This window comes from Hyperolius riggenbachi, chromosome 11, assembly GCF_040937935.1.
Source record: "Hyperolius riggenbachi isolate aHypRig1 chromosome 11, aHypRig1.pri, whole genome shotgun sequence".
Taxonomy (NCBI): Eukaryota; Metazoa; Chordata; class Amphibia; order Anura; family Hyperoliidae; genus Hyperolius; species Hyperolius riggenbachi.
This window is the reverse complement of record NC_090656.1, coordinates 173,478,122-173,489,177: the sequence shown is the minus strand read 5'-3', so window position 1 is coordinate 173,489,177 and position 11,056 is coordinate 173,478,122. Positions and strand designations below refer to the sequence as shown.

At 44.7% G+C, this 11,056-nt stretch overlaps 1 pseudogene; it reads left to right on the top strand.

The window, feature by feature from the left end:
• The first annotated feature begins 825 nt into the window (after nucleotides 1–825).
• Nucleotides 826–7,678, top strand: LOC137537912 (putative nuclease HARBI1; annotated as a pseudogene).
• Nucleotides 7,679–11,056: the final 3,378 nt, after the last annotated feature.

Sequence of the window (11,056 nt, the reverse complement as noted above, 5' to 3'; positions counted from 1 at the left end):
AATGTGCACTTCGCGCGGAGCGCCCTGTGCAGAGCGCGCGTAAAGTTTTATGCGCGTAAAGCTCATTTAGACGTGCTAAGGGGGTTTTCACAGGCATGCTAACAGTTAGCACCGCTTTGTGAATCAAGCCCTAGATGTGCAAAGCTGGTAGAGACATACCCTAAAAGACTTACAGCTGTAATTGCAGCGAAAGGTGGTTTTACAAAGTATTGACTGAAGGGGCTGAATAATTACGCACACCCCACAATGGCTATCATTCATAAACCGTTACCGCATGCGGACATGTGTTCGCTGTATTTTACCGCATGCGGAAAAAGTGAATGTTAATTCTTAAAAATTTACCACACACTTTTACCGTGTGCGGTAATAAATGCGGTGTTAATGCGGTAAAAGAAACTGCATTCATGAAACAAAAAGGGGTGTGGCCGTGCGATATTTACCACCTCCTTATCACCTATAAATAGCTGGCGGTGATGTTTACCGCATGAGGTAACAATTAGTTAGAAATGGAGCCTTTTGAGCTAGTGTTGAATGAATTTAGCAGGATTCAAAGAAGAAGGAGAGATAGGAGAAGGGTAATGACTATCTCACCTAGATTGTTTAGGCCACGCACAGAATTAGATGACTTCACAGACACAGAAATATTATTGAGATTTTGTCTTAGTAAAGAATTCATCTTGCATTTGCATTCTTTAATTGGAGTTCAATTACAGAAGAAGGACATGCGTGGAAGGCCTGTATGTATCCAGTGTAGTGAAAATCCTAACAGTGTTACAGTTCCTTGGCAAAGGTTCATACCAGCAGGTGTGTGGTGAAATCGTGGGGATGTCACAGGCCACTTGCTCAAGAACTCTAACTGAAGTTATAAATGCTATTTGTGCCATTGCCCGTCAGTACATCCAGATGCCAACAACACGTGCAGAGTGGGATAATGTGAAGCAGAAGTTTTACAGATTGGGTGGAATGCCTAATGTAATGGGCGCCATAGATTGCACGCATGTAGCACGTAATGCACCCAAAACAAAAGAGCACATATATATCGAAACAGGAAGAGCTACCATTCCATAAATATACAGGTATTAGCAGATGCAGACATGATAATTAGAAATGTGGTCACTGGATTTCCTGGATGCTGCCACTATGCTCACATACTTAAACATTGTGGAATCTATGAGGCCTTTGAGAGTGGAGAATTAAGTGGTGGTTGGTTATTAGGTAAGTGTGCAGAAGTACTGATGGAGGTAGGAGGCAGCATGTTGTACTGTTCTGTGTAAAGGATGGTCCTATATGCATTACGAACAGCTCATGTGCAAGGATGGTATGCAAATAGTTTTATGCTTTCAGTGCATAGGAGATATTAATCTCAGACTTTACCTTTCACAGGAGACTCCGGATACCCATGTTTAAAGTGGTTGCATACACCTGTAGGAAGGCCCAGTACTCCGGCTGAGATAACATACAATTCAGCACACAGTCGAACTCGTATAATTGTGGAAAGAACTTTTGGAGTACTAAAGGGAAGATTTGGGGCTGTTTCTCTTTCTGGCGGGCACCTTCGCTACTCACCTGCCAAAATGTGTAAGATATTTATGGCATGCTGTGTGTTGCACAATACAGAGGCGCTCACACGCTTTATGGACCTGAATCAGTTTTATATGCTCCTATACTGCCTGATGAAGCGGGACTGTTGACCGCGAAACGCATTGCGATTTTATGGAGTTGTGAATAAATTGTATATTTTTTACTCTGCATTTGAGTATATGTCCACTACCAGAGGGAGGTAAGTCCACCTCGACTTCCCTCTATTTATCATTTTTAGAACATTGTTTTACTCTGCTTGGCGCCTCTGTTCGTACATATTACAGCACTATTGAGTCCACCCCTGGTGGAGGGGTTCTTTCCCCATTTTCCTATCTACAGAGAGTGACTTTTATACCTGAGTGGGGTCAGGTACTAATACTCCCCACCTGCCACCAGCAGTTGGCTGGTGGTGTAATGGTTAAGGGCTCTGCCTTTGACACAGGAGACCAGGGTTCGAATCTCGGCTCTGCCTGTTCAGTAAGCCAGCACTAATTCAGTAGGAGACCTTTGGCAAGTCTCCCTTACACTGCTACTGCCAATAGAGCGCGCCCTAGTGGCTGCTGCTCTGCTCTGGCGCTTTGAGTCCGCAAGGAGAAAAGCGCAATATAAATGTTATTTGTCTTGTCTTGTCTTGCCTTTCAAGTGGTTGCCTGATGGTAACCCACCTTTGTGAGTATAAGAACCTTTGACATTATTTTATATATTGAGCTTACCAGACAATATTGCACTATTGGGCTCTCTGTGTCCTCTGTTTTGTTTTTACAAATACAACATGTTATGTTTCTTTCAAAGCACTGTGTAGGTCGAATAATAAATATGATGTTGGATAAATAAGTACTGTGTGGTATCTTTGAGGTACTCTATGCAGTATTGCTACACTGACCCTAAAGGTTGCATGTCACCTATAGTTTTACAATGCAACCTAAAAATGTACTTATGCATTGCACTAGTAATCTACTCTCAGTTCCTTATCATACTGATATACACGTGCAAACATGTTATTTGTCATGTGAACTTTGCAACGCACTGTTGTGGTCACCAGAATTGATACACACATTTATTAATGGTCATGCAACTGTCATTAGAAACACCATGACTTATTACAAATTAGTCCAGTGTGTTATGGCCCATACTCACGGGCTACGAAAGTGGCCTGTCGCCAGCACACGTGAGTGTGTGCGCGACAGGCCGGCAACAGCTCCTCGCCAGGTCCCTCCGCGGAGGGACCTGGCAACTAATGCGGCGGAAGCTGTCGCTGCTGTTCCTCCCCCCGCCGGAAGTTGAAGGTATTCCGTGGGTGTTGCTTTCGCTAGTCCGCATACTCACGTGGACTAGCGACAGTTGCGGCGGCAACTGTCGCCAGGCGATTGACCGCGCCAATCGCCTGGCGACAGCAGCGACGAGCGACGGTTCGGGGTGCGCGCCCGTGCAACGCCACATACTCACGGGCGACCTGTCGCCGCAACACGCGCGTGCGTGTGTTGCGGCGACATTTGTAGCCCTTGAGTATGGGCCATTACACTCACTATAACCATGCGAGTTCAAGAGGAGCCGAAGTAAGAGGTAGATGGAGGCTGCCATATGTATTTACTTTTAATACATACCAGTTGCCTGACAGTCCTGCTACTCTATTTCTCTGCATTAGTATCTGAATCACAACAGAAACAAGCATGCAGCTAGTGTTGTCAGAAGTATGTGTACAACTTGTACTATAAACAGTAATGTATGATGTTTATTTTTTATTGCAGAAAAAAAATAATGTTATTGGACATGTTGACTTCTACATAACTATTATAAGCGTCTAAGCCAAGCAAGACACATATGAACTGAGTAAGGACAAGCATGGATTATTGATCGACTGTCTTTCCACAGATTTGTACAGTGCGAGTTATGCACATTTTTATTTATTTGAGTTATTACTACCTTTATGCCACATCAAAAGAACATTATTTCACATTGCAGAAGTATGTATTATATGCCATACAGTTCAAGCTGCTGTTTACTTTTGAAAGCATAATGCAATACAAATCAACATTCATCAAATGACTTGTGTCTTCTTTTGGATAAGTCAAATATGGTATTGTGTGTAGGTTATTCGAGTAAGTTTGCTTTATGTACGCTGTACATTCCTACATATGTCAACATTCCTTGTTTCAAACAAGACCTTACATACAGCAAAACTACATAGAGTAAGTTCACATACTGTTGCAGTATAAAATAAAGTTTTTTAAACAAAACTGTAAAGAACAACTGTCATTAACTTTAAAAACTTCAGGATTCTGCGTACGCTTAACTACGCCCCTGAATCCTGAAGTGGTTTCCATGGCGGCCGTTCCATGTCAGTTCACGGAGGGTGTCTCCGTGAACACCCTGCGAGCCGCCGATCGCAGCTCGCAGGGTAAATGTAAACACGCGGGGAAGATCTTCCCCGGTGTTTACATATATACGGCGCTGCGCAGCAGCAGCGCCGTAGAGGAGATCGGCGATCCCCGGCCTCTGATTGGCCGGGGATCGCCGGCATCTGATAGCCTAAAGCCTATCCTATCCGGCGCAGGACGGCTTTCCATCCTGCGCCGCACACAGGGGACGGGAGAGGGAGGGAAGGAGGCAGAGCGAGGACTAGTGCTGCGGAGGGGGGCTTTGAGGAGCCCCCCCGCTAGGCACAGCAGCGCGGCGGCGATCAGACCCCTCCAGCAGGACATCCCCCTAGTGGGGAAAAAAGGGGGGAGGTCTGATCGCCCTGCCTGATTTCTGATCTGTGCTGCGGGCTGAAGAGCCCCCGCAGCACAGATCAGCCAAACCACCCGGTATCCGGAAGTGGTTAATAACAAAAACCATTCACTACAAGAGCAAACATATTGTACAACAAGTGGAGATCCCACGCAGAAGGATTCTTAACCTTTTCGGGACCATGTGCATTAGATTCTACGCCGCACTTGTGGCTGTTCTAGCCTGATGCGGCGTAGAATCTACGCCGGCCCGCAATTTCCGCTCCCGACGCGATCGTGCGCACCCGGAGGGGGAGATTAAGCTGTCATATGACAGCCGACATCTCCCCCGAGTGATCAGCAGCCATCGCGTATGGCTGCTGATCACACGATCACTACGATCGCCGTCGGATCGTAGTGATCTGTTTGACAGCTGCGGCGGCAGGGGGGGAAAGAAGAGGATCCACTCACCTCCCTGCCGTTCCAGCGACGATCGGCGCCCCCCTCCGCTCTGGCCGGCATCTCCGCTTCATCTGACGTCAGCGCCGGGTCCCGGCTTGATGACGTCATCAAGCCGCGACCCGGAACTGCTCGTCAGACAGAACGGAGATGCCGGCCGGAGAAGAGGGTCCCGTGCGGCTCATCGCTGGAGCCTGGAAGGTAAGTGAAGGCTGCTGGCAGAAGGGGGGGCCCAGGCCACCAAGGAGGGACACAATGCCAAGCAGCCACACACGGGATCCGGTCGCCTGACCCCCCCAAACGTGCGCACCCCCTTCCCGCGCAAAATGCCTGGTTCTTAAGGGGGGGTAGGTGGCCGGTCCCGAAAAGGTTAACCACTGTGTTGGCAGCTGACAGAGCAAAGCAAGGCGCATGATATGTTTTGGTGTGAGCCCTTCCTCAGCTCACCCCTTTCCCACACACCGGAGGAAGGGCTCACCCCGAAACATGTGGTGTTCCTTCATCTTCTTCGTCCTTCGGTTAAAAAAGGTAAGGCCTCTTCCAATATGGCCGACGGAGCTAGCCGCGGCTGCGCAGTCCGCATGTGCGGCTGCGCAGCTCTAGGGCCAACCCCCCCCAATCCACGCAACAGGAAATAGCCTGTAGCGTGGATCGGGGGTTGGTCCTAGAGCGGTATCGGTTGAAAAGGGCGCCTGAGCTGCCTGTATGAAAAGGGCGCCGCCATAGACATCAATGTTATTTCTGAAAATATATGGGCTACAAGGTGTAGAAAAGGGCGCCCGAGTTTTGATATAGGCTACAAGCGGGCTCCCCTTTGTAGCCCATATTTTTTCAGCTACAAGGTTTTCGGCTACAGTAGGACGCCCCTTTGTAGCCCATATTTTTTTTCGGCTACAAGGTTCTCGGCTACAGTAAGGTGCACCTTTGTAGCCCATATTATTGCCTTTTTTTGTAGCCGAAGTTTTTATATGGGCTACACCAGGCGCCTATGGGCTACAAGCGCTCTAAGCCGAATTATTTCATTCCCCCACTATCCATGGCGGCCAGGACGGGGAATAGTAGTTAACACATCCCGGAGTATTTTTGTAGCCAAAGTTTTTATATGGGCTACAAGCGCTGGAAGCCGAATTATTTCATTCCCCCACTATCCATGGTGGCCTGGAGGGGGAATAGTAATTAACACATCCCGGAGTTTTTCTTCTAGCCGAAGTTTTTATATGGGCTACAAGTGCTGGAAGCCGAATTATTTAATTCCTCCACTATCCATAGCGGCCTGGAGGGGGAATAGTAATTAACACATCCCGGAGTTTTTTTTGTAGCCGAAGTTTTTATATGGGCTACACCAGGCGCCTTTTTTTGTAGCCGAAGTTTTTATATGGGCTACACCAGGCGCCCTTTTCATATAAACCCCCTAGAGCTGCGCAGCCGCACTCGCGCATATGCGGACTGCGCAGCCGCGGCTAGCTCCGTCGGCCATATTGGAAGAGGCAGGAGAGCCCGACCCGGTCTTTGGGGTCAGGACCGGCCAGGGGGGGGGGACATTCAGCTGCTGGGACCCGGCGGAAAGACACGGAGAGCGCGGATGGTGTCCTCCGTGCATTGATATTTCATGCAGGTAATTACCTTTTTTTAACCTATTTCGCCTCATAAGTACTTTAAAGCGGTATTGTCACCATAAAAATCAAATTTCAACAGCAACTGGTCTGAGTGTATGAAGTGATAAAGATGCTAATCCTGCATTCAAAACTTTTTTTTGCTGTTATGGAATGGAGTTATCACATACTTTAGGAGCACTGGCCCTAGTGCCAAACAGTGCCAAAAAGTTGAATGCTGGGAGTTCTTTTGAATGCAGGGAGTTCTTTTTATCTATAATATATTCCTCCTCTTCCTTTTATTTCCCTGCCTAGCTGATTACTTGTGTTTACAAGCAAGGCTGAGGTGACTCAGTGATTGGATATGTAAATAAAAAAAAGACTCTGGGAGGAGGGCAGCTAATGAATACACAATGAGCAATGAGGGGGGGGGGAAGAGTCAGGGAGGATATGATGTCAGCATTAGCTTGGCAAGATGGCCACTGCCTAGACTAGGATTTTCTGCTTTTCCTTTGTAAAATGCACAGGAATCATTACGTGAATAGCACAATGCATCTGTTATGTAAGTAGAAGTAGTATTTATCTACCTATATATGTGTTTTTATTTCTAGGTTAGCATGGGTGTCACTTGTTCTTTAAGAAGCCTTTGAAGTGCGTTCTCCAAAAAAACTACAGTCGGCTGCTGATTTAGGTGGGCTGGTATACCTGATGGAGTGTGGCAGCACCGCAAAGGTTAAGGCATGTTATATCTGTTTAGCCTCCCTATGCTGACTGGTATGTATCATTTGGCACTGTTATTGGCCTGAGGAAGCGGGCTTAGACCCGCGAAACGCATTGCCTGTGCTAAATAAAAATCTTTTGTATGTTACAAAGATTTCGTCATTTAAGGTAAGACACCTCATTATCTTTTTCATTTTAAACTGTTTTTAGATGCTTTTATACAATCCAGGGCGCCTCTTTTCCCCTATTTTGTGCTTAGTGCACCCCCCCAACATAACCTGTTAGAGGGGTGGTGACAGTATACCCGTGGTTGCCACCACGGTGGACATTTGTCTCCGATTTTCCAAGAGAGCGACCACCTCCGGGTCCCCCCGGGACCGCCCCGACTGGAGTCGGGTTTATGGTCTCCACCTGCTTCCTGTGGTTGGTTGCCCCTTGCAACCCTCCTTTGTGAGTAGCATCCTTATTTTCACCCATTTTTTTTCCATCCTTATATTGACATAATATGCCTTTTTGTCTCTTGTGCCTTTTTTAACAGGGTGCTCTGACACCCCCACCACAATAATGAATAACGTGTCTTCATTGCCATACAACATGCACATGTCTGGACATTTATGAATACGGTAGGGCCCACACTGCTGTAAGGTGTAGACGCCGGAAAAAGTAGTGTAATAGTGTAATACTTGACTAGTGTCATATTGTTATGAACTTCCCAAATTGCTCCTTTCTTGGGTGTGGAGCGAAGGTAAGTTGTGTAAACATAACGTCACTACAGAATTCCTTATAACAAAAACTCTGGAACACCATTTAACCTGAGCCTTAACACTCAAGTTCCTACTGTGAATGTACGCTGTAAAAATTGTATGGCATACTAAAGTTTGTTACTCCACATCGTAAGTGCTGTGCACGTTTTTTTTTTTGTTTTTTTTTAACAATTTGAACTTGTTATGCAAGGACTTGCACGTACACAAATCCTTCACAACGAAGTGTTACACAAAAATGTAAAGCATAAGGTTGTGTTTGCAACCAAATTACCATCATTTGCTAGCGCCCACAACCACAGTAAAGATTTGGGACATTTATACTGTCATATGTTTTTCCTAACTTGTGACAACAATTATCAACTCAACATAAACAAAAGTGACATGTGCATGGGGTAACACCAGTATGCCATACATACCTTTCAAGGAAGTATTTACACATAAGCTACATTACTTATTACATTTTGTGTTTGTATGCCTTGCCCAACAGGGATGAGCGCTTGCAAAACTTTGGCTAACAAATCATTCAATTGCGAAAAATAAATCAGGAGTTGATTGTAGTGCAATTGCACAGTTAAGCAGTGTTGACTAAATGATTGATTGAAGGTGTTTACCTCTTTTTGTATATTATCTAATCTCTGCATTAAACTTTCCCTATGTTGTTTCTGAGCTTCGTGAAACATTTCAGATTGCTCCTTATCAAAAAGAAATTGCTCACGATCCATATTTCGAGTACGACAGATTGTACGCACACCTCTTCTACCAAAATTATTATTGTTACAGGGTGTTGTGTACTGTGGAGGTTGTGGTTGCACTTCAGTAGCTGCTGTACGTTGTTCTGCGGAGGCTGAACTACTGCTTTGTCCAACATCCAGCCTTTCTAGCACTAGATCAACGTCATCTACTTCTTCCAATGTCAACTGTACAGATTCTTCCTCACCATCTACATACGACACGTCCTCTACCATGTTAATTTCTTCACAGTCCTCCAGCTGGCTATTGTCTTCAAATACCATCACGGTTTCTGCTAGAGCAGCACATACTTTCTTTTGTTTCTTCTCTGAAAGATGCATGTAATTAGTAAAGAGTAGATATTACACAGTATGAACATTACAGTTATTTGTATAATATAAAAATTTTAACAACTGTGAACACCTGGTGTTGTTTATTGCCATCATTCAGAGGATAAACAAACTTATACATCCAGAGACAGTTACAGGTACCTTGTATGCTATTCCTACTCCACTACAGGACATTCAAAGGTGTACACCTGAATATTGATAGCACACCTCTCATAAGTATGATACCGATCCTTTACAGATGGTTGTCCAACAACGTTATTAGGAGGGTACAGCACAATAGATGTATGCGTAAATTTTTTCGGCAAGTTGACCAACACACTCCTTCCCTTGCTACAACACTATGGACAACAACTTATGTGTAACAACATTCACGCCTGCATAGCAAAGGTGCACATAATATAACAGCATTACTGGTCTTCTGATGCTGGGTCACACCAACATGTCGCTGGAGGTATATGTGCCTAGCATGTCACAATACCTAATGACACACGTGTGTTCTAGATGCTATGGTTGAGATCGCATGTTTTTTTAAGGTAAATTATACAGTATTTACACAAGTACCAGCTCTTGTGTGTGTAGATTATCAATCAGCACTGCATTTGTGATTAATACTGAACACCCAAATATACTTTAACTTATTGTTATTAATGTCATCTCCTCATTGTATGACATATTTAAAGCACTGTACAATACAACCATTTCTACTGTACAACTCACAAACACAGAGAGAGACACACAGACAGAGGGAGGAAAACAGAGAGAGACAGAGGGAGGAAAACAGAGAGAGACAGAGAGAGAGACAGACAGAGACAGAGAGAGCAGGAGAGAGAGAAAGAGAAAGAAAGAGATCATGCATTGACAGTGTAAGTTATGGCCATAACACTTACCAGGATGGACAAGTAACACCAGAAAACGCTGTCCAAACAGAAAGAATGTGTGAGAGGCAAACACATGTGTTAGGTTGACAAGTATTGGGTACTTACTACTGTGTGAGGCAAAGGTGTCGTCGCGTTCCTCTATGCCAACGACGGATTCTTGGTCAATGTACTGTCTCAACAAGTCTTCATATGGTTTAAAATAAATGGTCTGTCCAGTATTCCCAGTTTTCTTTCTGGAAATGGTTGACAATGTGACATGACACGTTACAGTCATGAGCTTGCATTGCAATGTGCAGGTTAAGTACTACATTTGTCATATTACTACCCATTACTCACTTCTCCTTAACTTCGTCGGACATCTTTTTTCTCACATCCCTCTTTATATCCTGTAATCTTTTTTTTCACATGATCCATTTCACGTTTATGATCTCCAACGCTGTTCACAGCATCAATACTCTCAGTCCATTTGTTATGTTTCCATTCACTGTCGGTGCTCGGCAGAAGATGTCCTTGCAATTTGTCATAATGTGGTTGCAACCATGCAAGTTCATCATTTTTGCTTACACATCGCTTTACAAAATGTTTCACCTGTGGAGTTCTATACATGTGATGTTACATGCATGCACATTACACACATTTATGGCCGCATCCCCGTTACTACACAGCAGCTACAACAGCCATCACTAACATACTTAGGTGATACATGTAAAGAGGAAGTTGTTAGAGCAATAGGATGGGGATCAACATTAATGGCTGTACACCCTTGCTGCTTGTTAAATGTAGCATTATCATGACCTATGTCATTAACATCTTGCAGTTGGTGTTGCCAATGCAAAGATCATGAAATTGGATGTGGGGATGCACATCTGCACAACACAATAAGGGTATAAGAGGCGCCCTGGTGTAATAAAAGCATCTAAAAGCAGTTTAAAAGCGGGAAATAAATTTGAGGTAGCTTACCTCAGTGACGAAAAAATCTTTGTATTTTACAAAGGTTTTTATTAGTAGCACAGGCAACGCATTTCGCGAGGCTGGAGCCCGCTTCCTCAGGCCAATAACAGTGCCAAACTAAATGACAGATTCAGCAAAGGGAGCCTCTCTCCCTTTGCACAACACAATTACGGATCCGATTCCTAAAACAGTGGTGTGTAGGCGATCACAATGATTGCTCATAATGGCGGTATGTGTACAACATGAACTCTAATTTTTGTTCACAAAAGTACAACAGTGCAATGTCTGTATTACATGACTACGATTGAGAAAGGAAGTAGTGAA